Genomic DNA, 17,363 nt, shown 5'->3' on the forward strand with positions numbered 1-17,363 from the left:
TTGACATGGTTAAGGCTGCAGGACTGTGACTGGATACATCCTGCCTTGCAGTGGCTCTATTGTAGGGAGGGAGAAAGGCATGGACATAAACAGCCAAGAATGTAGATGATGGTGGGCTGCTTAGACACCCAGCAGCATTTTCGACACATGTGTCTGTTCCATGCCCCCTCTCTCGATCTCTTTCCTTTATCTATTCTCTTACTTAACACTTCTGCTTTTAAAAAAGATGTACTTTCCTTGATCTTTCAAATGAGAATTAATATCATTATAATCATTATATTACTACAGTGAAAGGAAGTCTGATAGATTTCTAATGCAAGCTAAAGTACATCTTTGACTGTTAAACTGATTTATGGATCAATGCCCACTGGTGTGCACCTGATTTAATTGCACGTGTACCACTGGTATGTACCGCACTTTGGAAGATGTCAGGGAGGCTTTCCAAAGCAGGTGAAGTGTTAGCAGGGCCTTGAAGGATGATGGAACTCCCTGAGCAATTGCATGATGATCATGAATAATCATAGTGATTTTGTGTAAATCCATGGGGTGTCTCAGTGCACGAGGATTTGTATGGAGTAAGGGGATATAGAGTAAGAGGTGATGTCTTGGCTCCTTGGGACTGTGCTTTCTATTGATCTTTAAGTAGTTGGCTAGGAAAATCTCATAAGATTGGATTTCTCTGCTGTCACTCCCATTCACTGCTTAGATTTTGTGCATTACTACCACAATTGTGAGTAAGTCAGCTGGCTTACTCTATGCAGGGCTCTTTGTAAGCATTAGAACTCTTTTCAAGCCAGGAGGAGACAGGTGAGGAAGGCCATTCAATGATTCAGTCAATCAGGTGGTCAGTCATGTGTTGTTTCCTTGCTACCTCCAATGCTGACATTGGAGACACAGAAACATGTACAAGATTACTAACTAAAGGGAAGGGTGGTTGAGGAATCACCCAGATGGTCTGAGTATTATGATTGTTCAGGAAGGTATTTTGGTGAATGAGATGAGTGATGTAGCTCAGTGGCAGCACATTGGGAAAACCTGAAGCGTTTTTAAAAAATGCCAGTGTTAGGTCTTGCCCTAGAAATTCTGATCTGATTGGTAAACGTTGGGAACTGGACATCAGTTGCTTTAGAACTTGTTCACATCGTTTTAATACACAGCTGTGTGCAAAAGATGGGTGCAACCACTAAAGATCTTTTTAGAGAGTGGCATAACCTAATCCAAAGGACCTTTAGTCAAGTGGTATGCAGCACCGTGAAGGAAATGGGCATGGCAGGACCCAGGCTGTTGGACATTTAGGTGTGGCTTCAGCCTAGTGCTCTCCAAGGGCTCCTGGGAGCTGCCAGCCCTGCAGAGGCTTCCCCCCCCCCCCTTTTTTAGAGGGGCTCATTTCATGCTTCTTGTCTGCAAAGGAACTGGTTACTTTAGCTTTTGAATTGACCGTGAGACACCAAAATGTTCTCACATCAACGTTCTGGGCAGAGCATCTACAGTTTGGGGTCAGTCTTGAGTACATCTTAACTGTTGAGAAACCTCACTGGGTTTTCCAATCAGGAACATGTGCAATTACATTTCCTTTCCTTCAGGGGTATCAAAGGAGGAGAGGAAATTCATGGCCCCATTTTAAGAGGACATAAAGGCCTCTAAGCCGGGAAGAGCTCCATAGGAATGATGCCCTTTGAGATCTGTTCTTTAAAAAGAAATGTTAATACCTTGGGAGGATTGCTACATTAAACCTGTTTGTCCTTTGGTATATGTGACTTTAATCAGATTGCTTTCCTGATTAAGATCTAGAAGAGGTTTTAGGCAAGGCCTTTTTTTAAGCTTTGTTATTACTTATATGTGTTTTTCTTCAATGAAAAATGATAGCAATTTCGCTGAGACCATCAATGTGCCCCACCGAATAGGCCAAGGTATATCTTGGTAGCAGGGCAAACTTTCAAATTCACTTCTCGTTTTATTGCATATATGACTACAAAGGTGAGTTTTAAACCTTTTCCTTCATATTATACCACAACATTAAGAAATAAAGAGACGGATTTTAAGACTAGCTTCTCTTAGTAAATGATAATGTATGTGCTAGAACATTTGAATTCATGATTCTTTGGTGGAGACCCCTCTCTCCTGCCCTGTGGTTGTATCTGTGTTATGCTGAGTCCCATCTATGCAAACATCCATCCATAGTTTGTTGACAGTTTCTTCACCAGGTATCTTTTTTAAAGTAATTCCAAACTAATGCCTTTGTGTACGTATCGCTGTCATATAATATATGGACTAAATATACAAAATGGCCAGATGTTAATTCCCTTATTTGCTTACCACTGCAAAATAAAAAACATGGGGCTTACCAAGTGTTCGAACATGTCTTTAAGTGCATTAAAATGTCTCCTTTGAGGGCATTCTGCAGTTAAAATAGGCTGCCTCCTTTTATTTTTATCTCAGATAGTTTCCACCAAGCTTTCCTCAGTCTTCTCCTGGTTTGTGTGCTTTAATTTCAAAGGTGATTCTGAAACCGATCTTGAAGGAAGCTTTCAGCATTATGTGTGTGTGCATTTGATTGTGCCTCTTTATATTACTTGTAGCCAAGACTTTCATTTTTAGTCACAAAAACATCTGGTAATATTCCTCCATATAAAGATTTTATTTATTTATTCAGGAGAGACAGAGAGAGGCAGAAACACAGGCAGAGGGAGAAGCAGGCTCTCCGTGGGGAGCCCTATGTGGGACCCAACCCTGGGACTCCAGGATCATGCCCTGAGCCCAAGGCAGACACCCGCTGAACCACCCAGGCATCCCTTCCTCCACCTTTTAAAATTATTTATGGAATATGTATGTATAGTGTATTAGTCACATCTTACCCCCAAATGTGGTATCTTAAACCAGCAAGGATTTATTGTCTCGAAGACATGGGTTAGAGATCGTGGTACTGCATGATGGGGTGATTCTGGCTTGGAGGCTTTCAGAGGCTGAGTCTAGTCCACAGGAAGATCTGCTCCCAAGTTCGCACACTTACATGGCTGTTAGCAGCTTTCAGAAGATCCTCTTAAAAAATGACTCCCATGGCTATTGGCCTCAGAGCATCACTAGCTGTTGGCTGAAGATATCATTTCTTTGAGAATCTGTGGCTCTCCATAAGGCAACTCACAACAGGATAGATAGGGGAGGAGGAGGGAGGGAGGAAGGAAGAGGAGAGAAGAGGCAGAAGGAAAGGGAAAGAGAAGGCGTAAAAGAGGAGAGAGTGGGGAGATGGGAAGGAGAGAGAGGGGAAGAGGGAGGGGAGGGAAAGGAAGAAGAGAAGGGGAGTGGGGGAGTGCCGATGCACAGGGAGAGAGGTAGAGGGCAAGAAAGGTGGTAGTGTTTCTGTGACCTAATCTCAAAAGTAATAGCATCATGTCACTTTTGCTATCTTCCTTTGATTAGAAGTTAACAAGAGTTCTTTTCTTTTCTTTCTTTTTCTTTTCTTTTCTTTCTTTTTCTTTTCTTTTCTTTTCTTCTTTTCTTTTCTCTTTCTTTCTTTCTTTCTCTTTCTTTCTTTCTTTCTTTCTTTCTTTCTTTCTTTCTTTCTTTCTTCTTTCTTTCTTCCTTCCTTTTCTTCCTTTCTTTCTCTTTCTTTCTCTTTCTTTCTTGATTTTATTTATTTATTCATGAGCGACACAGAGAGAGAGAGAGAGAGAGAGAGGCAGAGACACAGGCAGAGGGAGAAGCAGGCTCCATCTCCATGCAGGGAGCCTGATATGGGACTCGATCCCAGGCCTCCAGGATCACACCCTGGGCTGAAGGTAGTGCTTAACCTCTGAGCCACCCGGGCTGCCCTTCTTCTTCTTCTTCTTCTTCTTCTTCTTCTTTCTTCTTTCTTCTTTCTTCTTTCTTCTTTCTTCTTTCTTCTTTCTTCTTTCTTCTTCTTTCTTCTTTCTTCTTTCTTCTTTCTTCTTTCTTCTTTCTTCTTTCTTCTTTCTTCTTCTCTTTTTTTTTTAAGATTTTATCTTCTAGCTGACTTTCAAGGATTCAGGGCCACACAAGAGCATAGAATACCAGAAGAGTGAAGCATTAGGGGCTGTTTTAGAGACTATCCATTGCAATTGGGGGTCTTCAAACATCACCAAAAAGTGATGGTCATTTGCAGATATGGTTCAGGATCTTTTGGCATACTAGATACCAAGTTTTTGCTCTTCGCAGCTCTATAATAAAAAAAAGTCTCATGTTAAATATGAGTATATCTTACGTGTTCCAGATTGACAGCTGCTTAATAATGAACCAGATTGAATTTGAGGTAACACTGCCATCTTCTTCCCTGTCAAGTCCACTGAAGAGATTCTGAAGGACAGTGTCGGGTTGGATACATGCCTCTCAGGTTGTAGGTTCTGAATTTTACTGTCTTACATCTTTTTAATAGTTTGGAGCATATGCTTCCTATTTCCCATTTTTAAGCAACTATCCATCATCCTGATTGAAAACATAATTTTAAAAGTATTATGCTTCTAAAAAATAAATGAAGAGTGCCACTAAAACTTGCAAAACAAAACAGACATATTTTTCAGCATTTCTGTGTTACTGAAAAATGTTCTATAGCAGGAAATAGAACCAAATAGAGTTATATGTTTGCCAACTGAATGTTTGATTGAACACGATTTTTTTCAGGAACCTGAACTGATTTGTGAGTACTGATGAATTTGAGTATAGTAAAAAGTAAAAAAAAAAAAAAAAAAATGCACACAGACTTAACAGAGAAGGCATGACTTATAACTAGGAAAATGGATGAATTGAACCTTGTCAAAATTAAAACTTTTGCTCTGTGAAAGCTCATGTGAAGAGAATGAAAAGACAGGCTATAGAGTGGGAACAAATATTCATAACCACATATGTGACAAAGGACTAGTATCTAGAGTATATAAAGAGGTCTTAAAACTCAACACTCAATAGCAGAAAAACAACAACAAAACCAACCAAACAAACAACAGCAATTCAATTAGAAAATAGGTAAAAGTTATGAGCAGACATTTCATTGAAGAGGATATACAGATGGCAGATAAATACACGAAAGGATGTTTAATACCAGTAGCATTAGGGGAGTGCAAATTTAAAACCACAATGAGGTGTCACTACGTACTAGAATGGCTAAATCAAAATGATAACACCAGTTTTAGTGAGGATGCAGAGAACTCCGATCACTCATTCATTGATGGTGGGAGTTATAAGATAGTATGGCCCTCTGGAATGCAGTTTAGCAGCTCCATATTCTGCAGGATCTAGCAGTTGCACTCCTGGACATTTATTCCAGAGAGAGGAAAACTCTTAGTTACACAAAATCTGTATAACCGCAGTTGTCCATAGAAGCTTTGTTTTGTAGTAGCTAAAAACTGAAACAGCCTAGATGTTTCCTTACCACGTGAATAGAATGGTTATACCGTGGTACCTCATACCATGAAATCCTACTCAGCAATAAAAAATGGATTATGGCTTTGTGCCACCACCTAGTTGTATCTTCAGGGAATTATACTGAGTGAAAGAAGCCAGTCCTCAGAAATTATTGTCATTTTTTAAATGTCAAAATTTTAGAAATGGAGAATGGACTCCTGATTCCCTGGGGTTGAGGATGGGGTGGGGAGAGTGAGGAGGGAGATGGGTATGGTTATAAAAGAACAACATGAGGGCTCCCTGTAGTGGTGAAAATGTGCCATGTCTTGACTTAATCGGTGTCAACATCTTGGTTGTGATATTGCATGATAGATTTTTTTTTTTTTTGATGAGTGACTTTATTTTGTATACTTAAAGACTGATGAAAAACCATTGCTAATCCTATTAAAGAAAATCCAACATCTCAATTGGAAAAGATCACTGTATTTACTTATTAAATATCATTTAAGTTTTTTATGACATAATGTGTAAACACCCAGCATATATATATATTTTCAGTTTGGTGGGTTCAAGACTGAGTGTACAAGTTATAAGCATCAGGGCTAGATTAAAAATTAGCATAGTCATCATTGTCATCATCATCATCATCATCTTCATCTTGTTTTCTTTTTAATGCATCTGATGCTTCATTGGCAGTATTTGGTGATGACCACCATGTTAGTGGTAATAAGCTTGTTTTGGGACCCAATTAATGATGGATTAATCAGAATATTCTGAATGGCAATATTGCAGGAATTGATGCTTTTACAGCTGAGGACTAGGAGGTAGGCATCTGTACTGTAAACCTTTGCCCTGTGAGGGACATTGGAGTCCCTACTTCAGTTGACACAGACATGGTTTGTGGGGTTGGTGTGCCAAGTGTGGGAGTACTTGGCTTGCTAATAACTGAGCCAACACTTAACCACAGAGCCGTTATTCTTTCCACAGAAGTAGATGCCTTTTTTGGTAAAGACTTAAGTCTATAGTTTGGAGCAAACAGTATATATCAGGTGGTAATCTAGGGCCTGAATATGGCTCAATTATTGCCTTGCAGTATCTAATAAAAAAATCTTTGGGGGGAGGAGATTTAAAAGACTGATCAGCACAACACTGGATTACCAGTTGCACGTCATCTGCATCAGCAGTAGCTTTCTTAGCATGGCTTGAATAAATTTTTGTATCATCTAAAATTGTAGTCACATATCAGAAGGCAAACTCCAACATCTGATTTATAACTCTTGGCTCATATTCTGTAAACCCCGTATCTTTTCAGGATTTGTACTATCATCTGTGCATCTTTCAGCATGTTCTTGGGAGAAGCCATCTTGCCAGACTCCATGGTTGGACTTCTCGAGCCAAATCACCCACATGAATGTATTTCAGTCCTGATCTTGATGCAAGTTCTTTGCCTAGCATGCTTTTTCCAACCCTTGGTATATCTGGGAGCAGGATATTTGGAAGCAACAGGATCCTCACCCTTGCATGATAGTTTTTTTTTTTTTAAGATTTATTTATTTACTTTAGGGATGGGGCAGGGAGAGAGTGGGTAAACAGGCAAGCAAGTTGGCGGGGAGGGGCAGAGAGGGAAGGGAAAAGAATCTTAAGCAAGCTCCGCATTGAACACGGAGCCTGATGCAAAGTTTAATCTCATGACCCTGAGATCATGACCTGAGCCTAAACCAAGAGTCATATGCTTAACTGACTGAGCCACCCAGGCATGTATGTCCCTTGCACATGAAGCTATCATTAAGGAAGCTTAGTAAAAGATACTTAGGATCTATTTTTTCTTAGAGCTGGTATAAGTCTATAATTATCTCAAAATAGTTAATAAAAAAATTAATATTGATATTTAAAGTGGCAACCTGGGTTCTCAACCTGAACCAAGGGGGCCTTTCTGGGCAGGGATGAGCAGCCCCTCTTCTGAGGTAGAGTGTTCTGTTCAAGATTTCTTATACTACTGGGTTTTCTATAATATCAAGCTACCAATTCTTATGACTCCTCTCTACTCTCAAAATATTCTTCACTCCAAGCTTTAATGAAAAAAGAAATCAGATTGCCTGACAGCAGAAGAGGATTCTTCTTCTGACTTTTGAGTTGACTCATTCATTCAACAAATACTTATGAAGTAAGTATTTACTGTGCACCAAGGATCAAGGCAGGTACTGTGAATAAGGTAGTGAGAAATATATAAGTGGTCTCTGCCCTTGTGGTGATTACATTCTAGTGGGGAAGACCGGCATGAGCAGTCACACAAAATGTAACTTCTCTGAAGAATCATGTCTGAGAGCATGGGGAGGGAGGTCAGGAAGTAAGGTTTGAGCTGAGCTGTGGAGAGCGAACTAGGTGAACAGGAAGAAGAGAAAACAGTATGGGCAAAGGCCCTGAGGTAGAGAGGATCACAACACATTAGGAATATTTGGAAACATATCTGTGTGCCTGGAGCCTACGAGAAGACCAGTAGCAGGAGATGAAGCTGAAGAGGCAGGCAGGGGCCCTATCACTCATGGTGTTTGAGGTCACGTGATGGAATGTAGTTGGTACTTTAGGAAGATCAGGGTAATATGGGCTACAAGGTGGAGAATAGATCTGAAGAGGGTAGAAGTAGAAGCAGGGTTAGAAAGGCCTATGCATATTGTGCGAATGGATGATTTAAAGCTATTTCCTTTTTGTTGATTGAAATATAACATACAGGATGGCAAAGTACATTGACTTTAATATATGAAAGTGTGTTAAACTTGCTTTTGATTTTCATAATTTGAGATTCTGTGGGATTTTTTCCATACATAATCGTATCATCTATGAATAATGAGAGCTTTATTACTTCCTTCCCAATCCTTGTGTTTTTTTAGGCCTTTTTCTTGCCCCATTGCAGTGGCTCAGGCATCCAGGAAAACTAGATTAGGGGGAAAGTATTGATTGTGATGTTAGACTCTGCTTTGGTTTCTTGTTATCAGATTAAAGAATTTGCCCTTCTTAGTTTGTTAAAAGTTGTGGCGTGGTTAAATACTGACTTTCGTCAAATGCTTCGTTGGCATTTCCTGAGATTGTTGAATGATTTTTTTCTTTCAGTCTGTTAATATGATGAGTTATACTGGTTAATTTTCTAATATTAAACTGTTCTTGCAGTCCTGGAATAAACCCAGTGTGGTCACGATTTATTACTCATTTTATGTATCACTGGATTTGGTTTGCTAATATACTGTGTAGACTTTTTATCTCTCTGTTTATGAGAGAGATTGGTCTAGAAATTTCTTTTCTTGTGATATCTTTGTAAGGTCTTGGCATGACAGTTATCCTAGGCTTGTCAAATGAGTTTGGAAGTATCTCTTCTGTATTCTGTGAAAGAATTTGTGTAAAGATGGTATTCCCTTGAAACCTTTTATGCATGTAAAAAATCAAGCTTATTTTACCTTCTATCTTCAAGTAGAGTTTTGTCCCAGGAAGGCATTCTGTCTAAAAATTCTGTCACTTTGTCGATACCCTCAGAGGTTGCTCTGTGTCTTTTTGGGTTAACCTCTGTCTGTGCTTAAGATGTACATGATGAAGGTACCTAGTGGTATCAAGAAGAGTGTCTGAAATGTGATACCCAGGAAATATGCCGCCTTCTCCCTCATATTCTCTCCCTGCCACAGAAGTACCTGGCTGCAGTGGGCTGTGGTGGGTGCCAACATGAAGCCACCCATCCTGTTCTCAGAGCCTGGTCTCCACCTGTCTGAGTCAGAAATGTGGCCTCTGGACTATGAAAGGACAGTGACCCATGGACCTTGCTGTGTTCTGTTGTTCCTAAGTCCTTTCCTAGCAGGCTGCAGTGTAGGCCTGATGCTAACTCTGTCTTCGTGCTGGCTGGCAGACTGCAGAGGCAGCTCCTGGTGGAGCCATGGGTGGGGCTGGGGGGGGATGGAAGAGGCCATTTTTTCAGTTCCTTTATATAAAGGGGGCATCATTCACCTCTTAAGCTCTCTGCACAAACTGTTTAGGCTGTTGTGGGCAAGCTTCCTAATCCATCTGGACACCTTCTCCTGATACTTTCCAGCAGTGGATATTTGTAGTCACTTGGGCCTTTTGAGCAGCTTAGAGACACAGCCCTCATCTCCACCCCCCCACCCCTCCTGCATACCCGGATATGCTGAGGAGAGAAATTTGCAAAATAACAATATCTCTAAAGCCCCAGCCCCCTTCCTGTGCTCTTTCACTGCGGTTGGTAGCATAGCAACTGATGGAGCTGCCTGGACTCAGGTTGCCCTGAATTTCATCTTCCCTGCCTCCCTCCCTCCCTTCCTCCCCAGCACCTCCTTTCCCTTTACTCCTGCTTTTCTCGGACGTGTTCTGTCAAGACGGCTGCTATGTTCTCCCCCTGGTCCTTGCTGTGTGGCCTGACCCGGTGGGAGATGAGCGGCTCCCTCATGCTTAGAGCTGAAATTGATTTCATTACATGTGCTACAGGAGCCCCAGATGCCCTAGTGCTCCCCAGATGCTCAGAGTGGAGATCACGGGAGGCTTGAGGAATGGTGGAATGACCCTTAATGCAGGGAGCTATGGGATGGGGAGAGGGACAAGAGCCAGAGGGTGTGAGGGGTGGGAGGAGGGAATAACTGACATTTATCTGAGGCCTGTCATGCTATAGATATCTGCATTTGGTCTTCACAAGGACCCAGTGAGATAGGATCCATTACTCTGGTTTTATACATGGAAAAACTGAGGTTCAGGGAAATTAATTAAATTGCCCAAAGTCATAAAAATAAGTGATAGAGGTTATAGGCCAAACTCTCTGTCTGACTGCCCATTACAAGGGAAAATGAATATGAAAATGCAAAGAGATGGAGTCCAGGGTACTGGGCCTTGTGTGCAGAAGCCAGTACAGTGCCCTGGGATGCTGGGCAGGGGGTCTGAGATGGACATTTCATATCTACACCAGGCAGGCATTGTGGAAGTCTGGGCTCTGCAGGTGTGCATGTGCCCAGGACTCACCTGGCCTGTTGGATCCTAATCTTGTGCTTGTACTAGTCCAAGTACTGGTCCCTTTGCTGCACCTTCGATCCAATCAGTGATCAAGTCCTGGCCTGTGCCCTAAACCTGAGTCTAGTCCTCTTCCTCTCCAGCCCTGTGGCCATTACCTTGGTCCAGACATCCATCATCTCCCTCTCAGTGATGGACATGACGTCCCCTGACTCAGATGTCTCTCCTTCAGCTCCATTCTTCACCCTACATTCAAGAGTAATCCAGAAAGAACAGGTGCCTATATCACACCACTCCTTACAAAGTCTCAGGCCAAAGCCCTGACTCCTCAGGAAGACCTTTCCTTGTCTGGTCCCTGTTGACTTTTCCATTTCTCCCTCCCCCATCTTATGCTCCAGCAGGTTGTGCCATTCTGGAATGACACAGGCTCTTCTCGTCTTTCTGAAGGCTCCTCCTCCCCAGATGCCAGTTAGACTGTCTTCTTCTTTTATGATTTCATGATCTGATTTCTCCAGGATGTCTTCCCTCATTTCCTCCATCTGATTTCCTACTCAAAGAACTTCCCTAGGGTTGCTGTAACTAATTACCACAGACTCAGTGGCTTAAAACATAAAAATTCATTATCTTACAAATATGGTCAACAGTCTACAGTGGGGCAGCAGGGCTACATTTCCTTGGGCTCCAGGGGACAGTCTGTTCCCTGCCTTCTGCAGTTTGTAGAGGCTACTTGTATTCCTTGCTGGTGGCCCCTTCCTCTGTGTTCAAAACTAGCTGTGCAGCATCTCTCAGCCCCCCTCTGGCTCTGATTCTTCTGCCTTCCTCTCTCACTTACACGGGTCCTTCTGATTACATTGGGTCCGTTCAAGACTTCATCACATCTTCAGAGTTGTTTTTGACATGTAAAGCTGGGGGATTAGGGTGTGGGCATCATCCGAGGGACACTCTTCTGTGTACTACACTCCTCTCTGTGTCTCCTGAACCCTGGCCTGCTGCTGTGCAGCCTTTGTCACAGCATTTTGCCCCTTATCGATTCCTGTGTCTCTCTCACTCGCTGTGGCCTCTTTGGTTCCTCCAGGGTAGAGACAGTTATTGGCTTTGACTCCCTATCTTCCGAGCATAGAATCAGCCCTCAGTATTTGTTCATGGAACAAAAAAAAAAATTACCTCCCTGGCTCTTATCTGCTCACCTGCCCTTCTGCTGACCCCAGTGTTAGGAGCACTGGGCCGGTTAGGTGCATCGGTGCGGTGGGACTCGCAGACCAGAGCAAGGCATCCCAGGTGTCCAAAAGCCACCAGGTCATAGCTGCATGATCTCGGATAAGATTCTCAACCTCTGTGCCTTCGTTTGCTCGCATGCGAAGTTGAGATTATTCTACGATCTTCTTATCTCAGTCAGGATCCAGGAAGGAAATCCCAAACCACAGTAGGTACTTCAGAGAGTTTTATTGAAGGGAGTTACACAAGTGTTGGGAGGTTGCCAGAACATACATGGGGCACTAAGGTAGCCAGGAATTGCAGGAAGCATCTATCACACCCGGGGCCTGTGGTAACCCAAGGGAATAGGAGCGTGGAGGACAAACCCTGCTGGGTGATGCTGGGCCCTCTGAAGAGGGAGGCCATGGATGGTAATGCTTCTGCAGGGTCAGATGGGAGATTTCCCAGCATTTTCTTCCCTCTTCCACCTTTCTGATCTCTGCAGAGAGCCTCTACTGGTAGGACTGAGCCAAGGCTGGCAAGGGAACCCGAGATAAAGTTTCTAGAATCCCTGCCCCAGAGTCACAGATCCAGTTATAACAGGGTGGGCTTGGATCCAGAAGACCAGAGGTATATAACTAAGGTTTACAGATGGTTTCCTTGTCTGTAAAATGGATACTATGATAGTGCTTACTTCAGGGTGTGATAGGAGGAGTAAAGGAGTCTGCATGCGGTAAATCCTAGGGTAGAGCCCGCATTTGCTCTCGTCCACTGGGGTTGAGAGAGCATTTGCCCTTGTCCATTGTTCATCCTGCACGTGTTACTGATTGGATGTCTCTGGAACTCAGAGATTCAAACTGGCCAGAGCCCGAGTTCCTTCCACTCAATTCTCTATAGCCTGCCTGCTGGATGGGGTTGGGGCAGGAGAGGCAGATGGTGCCTGTGCACAGACCTGTGCTATTCCAGGACCAGATGTTTCTGCAGTGCTCTGATTCTGATTCTGACCAGATGCTCTGATTCTGAAGAATCCTGGCTCTCCTGGGCCCCTCCCTTGGAGAAAGAGACTCCTGATTCATACTTTCTTAGGACTCTTGATTAGCAGGCAAGGAAAGAGAGGCTCTTCTAGAACGATTACTCTGTTCTTAATTCTGGGAAGTGGCCCAGCAAAGAGTAATCTCCAAACTATCGAGGCGCTGGGGGAAGAAAGAGGAGCCAGGAGCAGACAGAGTGTTACAGATCATGAAATCTCGCCTGGTGCTAGGTCATTACTGAATTATGCATTTTTTAAATGACTTCATTGGTTGTAATATGACTGTGTTAAGTAGACCGTAATACTCCTAAATGTATTTGCTTGTGAAAATATTGGCAGGAGTATACTCTGACATCACTGTGGCCCCTTTTTATCCTGACACAGGAAAGGGAATGCATTTAATAGAATCTTTGTGTCTCCGGATGGGGGCAGGGGCACAAAATAAGGGCACCAGCTGGGTTTCCCACCAACTGCTGGTTGGGAAGATGTAGACAATAGTGGAACACAGTACACTTGTGATGAACTAGGGCTGTCCTGAGACTGTTGCTTCTACTACCTCATGTGATCCTAATGGCAAACGCATATGAGGGAGGTGTTGTCATCCCCATTTTTCAGATGAGGAAACTGAGCCAAGGAGAAGTTACCTAACTTTCCTAATATCTTACTTTGGATTTCTCCAAAAGCAGACTCTGAGACAACGGTTTGCAAGTAATTTTTTGGAATTTGAAGAGAACACTGGTAAAGGGAAGGGGAAGTGAGGCAGGAAAGGAAGGCTTCTCCTAAAGGGCACGTGAACCACAGCTGGTAGTTTCGGGCTGGGGGATGGTATCTGACGCTCAGCCTCTCACTAGAGATCCTTTGAAAGACTAAATAAAACAGGCCCATTGTCCCACGGAGGATCCAGGAAACTGGGATGTTTATCAACTCTCCTTCATCACTGGGAGAATTGTTACTGGGAGCGGTAATATCCTGACTTGCCATTGAAGTCTGGCAGCTGTAGAAAGCTACTGGACAGGGAGATGTAGGTGCTGGAGGTAGGAAGTCATCAATGCATGGCAGTATTACCCACTGAAACTACAAGTGACCTCTAGGTAAGTCTAGAGAACGTGGTCTGGGTGCCACCAGAATCTGCTGTATATGGCCAAAAGGTGGGTCTGCCATAGAAAGAAGTTGCTTAGATTTCTAAGAAATACTATGGCAGAAAAGGGAAGAATAATGTTCATGGATGGTTCATCTCCTTAAATACCACACTGGGAGGATCCCTGGGTGGCTCAGCAGTAGAGCGTCTGCCTTCAGCCCGGGGCGTGATCCTGGAGTTCCAGGATCGTGTCCCACATCAGGCTCCCTGCAGGGAGCCTGCTTCTCCCTCTGCCTGTGTCTCTGCCTCTCTCTGTGTCGCTGATGAATAAATAAATACAATATTTTTAAAAAAACACATTGGGGAGGGAAGAACTGCTGGGGTGCAATGGCTCCAGGATGAAGCCCACTATGGAGAAGGCCCTGTGATAGGGTCTAGGGACACAGGTAGAGATGGCTTGGTGTTTGTTCTTCAGACAGATCCACCAGCATGTGATCATGAACTGTACAAGTTCTGTGATGAATTTGTGCCTTGGAGCACTGAGTGGCCTGTCCACTACAGAGGACACTGTTGGTATGCACAGTCCATGTCTCCTTCCCCTGACCGGCACCCATCCCCTAGTTGCCATGAGTATGGCTGCTAGTGGCTCACAATTGCCCCTTGTACTGGATTGAATATTGATCGTTTCCCCCTCCCGCCAAATTCATGTTTCTCCTGGAGCCTCAGAACATGACCATATTGGGAAATAAGGAGGATTTTTGCAGATGTAATTTATTGAGTTGAAATGAGGTCATACTGGAGTAGGCTAGGTGCTCATCTAGTATGTGATTGGAGTCCTTATCAGAAGAGGGACATTTGGACATAGACACACAGACATACAGGGGAGAAGGCCACTGATGACAGAGGTAGAAATCAGATAGACACACCTCTAATCCAAGGAAGATCAAGGATTTCTAGCAAGCACCAGAAGCTAAAAGAGGAAGGAAGGATTCTTTCCTGGAGGTTTTGGTAGGGGTAGGGAGGGGGGGGCATGTCCCTTTTGGCACCTTGATTTCAGACTTCTCAATTCTAGAACTGTGAGACCATAAATTTCTGAGGCTTTAAGCCACCCAGTTTGTAGTATCTTGATATAGAAGCCCTAGGAAACTACTACACTCTTCCCGGGGTAACTCCTCTGCCACATGGATGCTCTTTGGCTGAGGAACAATGTCTGCACCCCTCGAGCAGCCTCTACCCAATTAATGACACAAGGGTACAAACAGCTGACACCCTTGCCTCAATGGGGGATGAGTGAGGTGGTGCACTTTGTGCTCCAGAGCTCCCTTGGGATCAGACTGATCTAGTCTGCAGCCCATATTACATCCATCCTTGGCTTCCTGACCTTTGTCCTACCATTACTCCTCCTCAGAATTCCTCCAGTCACTTGCCCAGAATCCTTGTCTCAAGTTTTATTTCTTGGGACCCTGAGCTGAGACACCCATTGAGCCCAGAGAACAGAGAGCCTTGAGGTAATATCCAGGAGGGCATCCCAGAGGAGAACACACTCTTAAAGACAAGAAAAATGAGTCACCTGGAGAAGGGGAAGAGTGAAAGACTATTCCAGAGGAATTTTGTGTGTCCATAAGACCAACCCTTTTAGTGTATCAATCCCTCCATCCTTGAGTCATGATTTTGGCTCAAGGTGGACTGGGGTTAGTCTTCCTTAGACAAAAAATTACTTGGAAGACAGACGCCAGTTCTGTCACTAAGAACAGTGACAGGTGGATCAAATTTTGCAGTACATATTAGCTGCCACTGCAGTCATTTGGGATTATTATTACAATTTTCATCAACTTCACCATTATATCACCATTATATCATATATCACCATTATATCACATTATATCACCATTATATCACGATATATATATTATATCACCATATATATATTATATGCTGAAGTCTAAGAATTATTTGCTTTGTTTTTTTTTTTTTTTTTTTGACAGAGATGTGTTTTTAAAACTCTTGATGCTTATAGGAACTTTCCAGTCTTTCAAAATATTATCAGTTGGTGCTTAATTTTAAGTCTCATCATTGATTTTGCCTGAAGCCCACCATGTTATTCATACTCTGCAAACTCAGATCTTCATTTATTTCAAAGAAATTTTCTTTGGCTACGTCTTTGATTATTGTTCTGTTCTACTTATTTCATGTCTTTTCCCCAAGCATTTCCAGTTCTTAGCATGGATATCCATTCACTCTTCTTTGTAACATTCTCCTTCTTGCTCTCTTTCATTTCTTTGCAACCCCAATTTCTTATTTTGGGAAAATTTATCAAATATTTTCTTTGCATAAGACATCCAATATTTATTGAACATTGACCCTATGTTCAACTGGGGCACAAAGTTCTAATTCTGGTAGGCATGTACTGGTAAATTAGTGCTGTGTCTACTTGGATCTTCTGTTCAGGGGCCTCATGGGTCCACACAAGGGAGGAAGAAATGGAATTTCTCCTGTTGACAATTCACAGTCAAGATAGAGTTAGTGAACATATGCACATAGCATCTCTATAGTCCTTGGTAGAGCCTTTAGATCCCTCTCTAATTAAAATTCTAAAATAGTCTTTCATTCTAAAAATGAAAAAGTGGAGAGCTTGGAAGATTGAGTGGTTTGTCCAGGGTCACAGAGCTGGTTGGTGGTAACGTCAGGGCAAAGAAAGATTTGGACCCTGACTCCAAACTAGTTTCCCATTTTCCTTTTTGATCCTTAATTCATTATTTTATGAAATGGTCTTGCATGCCACTCAGTGGAATATCTAAGGAGGGTGATGCTTTGAGCACCCACTGTGTCATGCAGCTGAGTAGTCCTGAAGCAGAATGGAAAAGAAAAAATGGGCCTGATTTGGTTAAAAGTAAAAGGAAAGATGTTCTAATCAGGAGAAATGGCTTGTGCAAAAGTATGGAAGTAGGAATGATAAAAGAGTGTGAGGGTCTGTGTGTATGTTGGTGGGTAGTATGGCCTGGGGGCACTATTTACTGACTCATGAGTAGGTAAATAGTGATGTGATCAGAAAGATGATCAGATACGGGGTGGAGGGTGGTGGAAAGTGTCAGAGGCCAGGTTCTATCCACCTAAAACATGTGGAGGCTTACTTCATGTCCTAGCAATATTTAGTTTTTCTCAAAAGGTTTGATTTCTGTCCAGAGCAGACAATACATACGCACAAAGCTTGCTCTCTAGCTATTTGAAGCACTTTTGCTCTCTGTAGGAATTTCTGGGGAGTCAAACTGTTACAAGTGCTCACAGCAGGAAAAAGAAAGACAGGATTGGTCTGGAGATTGCTGCCTGAGGGCGAGGCGGAATTATATTAAGGGGTCACCTCACCACCTACATGTTGAAGGAGAGCCTAGGCAGGTCCAGGGTAGTTGCTGCTCAGGACATGTATATGGATGGCTCACCAGGGCTTCTCCTTGAAGTGCTTTGATGCCTGGTTGGAAGGGACCAATGCCATCTCCCAGCTCAGCTCCCTGAAGGCCAGACTTTCTCCCTCTGGATTTGGTTCCAGACTTTGTCAGCAGAGAGTGCCATCAAATATGAGACACTTATTCCTGGCTTTGCACAGGTGAGGTACAGGGTCAAGTAGAAAGAGAGCATTGGTAGTTTCATATGTGAAAAGGCTCATGGATGAAAACTGGTGTGTGTAACAACCTCTTCACAGGAAAAATAGTATGAATT

The 17,363-nt window shown here is 43.0% G+C and overlaps 1 protein-coding gene and 1 pseudogene across 23 annotated transcripts in view; one reads left to right on the top strand and one right to left on the bottom strand.

Annotated features, from left to right (window-relative positions):
• The window catches only part of PTPRT (protein tyrosine phosphatase receptor type T), a 1,025,198-nt gene that overhangs the window by 420,590 nt on the left and 587,245 nt on the right, over positions 1 to 17,363 (top strand). The gene's annotated exons all lie outside the window — the stretch shown is intronic.
• On the bottom strand, positions 5,960 to 6,730 carry LOC140595385 (transcription initiation factor TFIID subunit 9-like; annotated as a pseudogene).

The sequence above is a fragment of the Vulpes vulpes genome, chromosome 14 (assembly GCF_048418805.1).
Source record: "Vulpes vulpes isolate BD-2025 chromosome 14, VulVul3, whole genome shotgun sequence".
Taxonomy (NCBI): Eukaryota; Metazoa; Chordata; class Mammalia; order Carnivora; family Canidae; genus Vulpes; species Vulpes vulpes.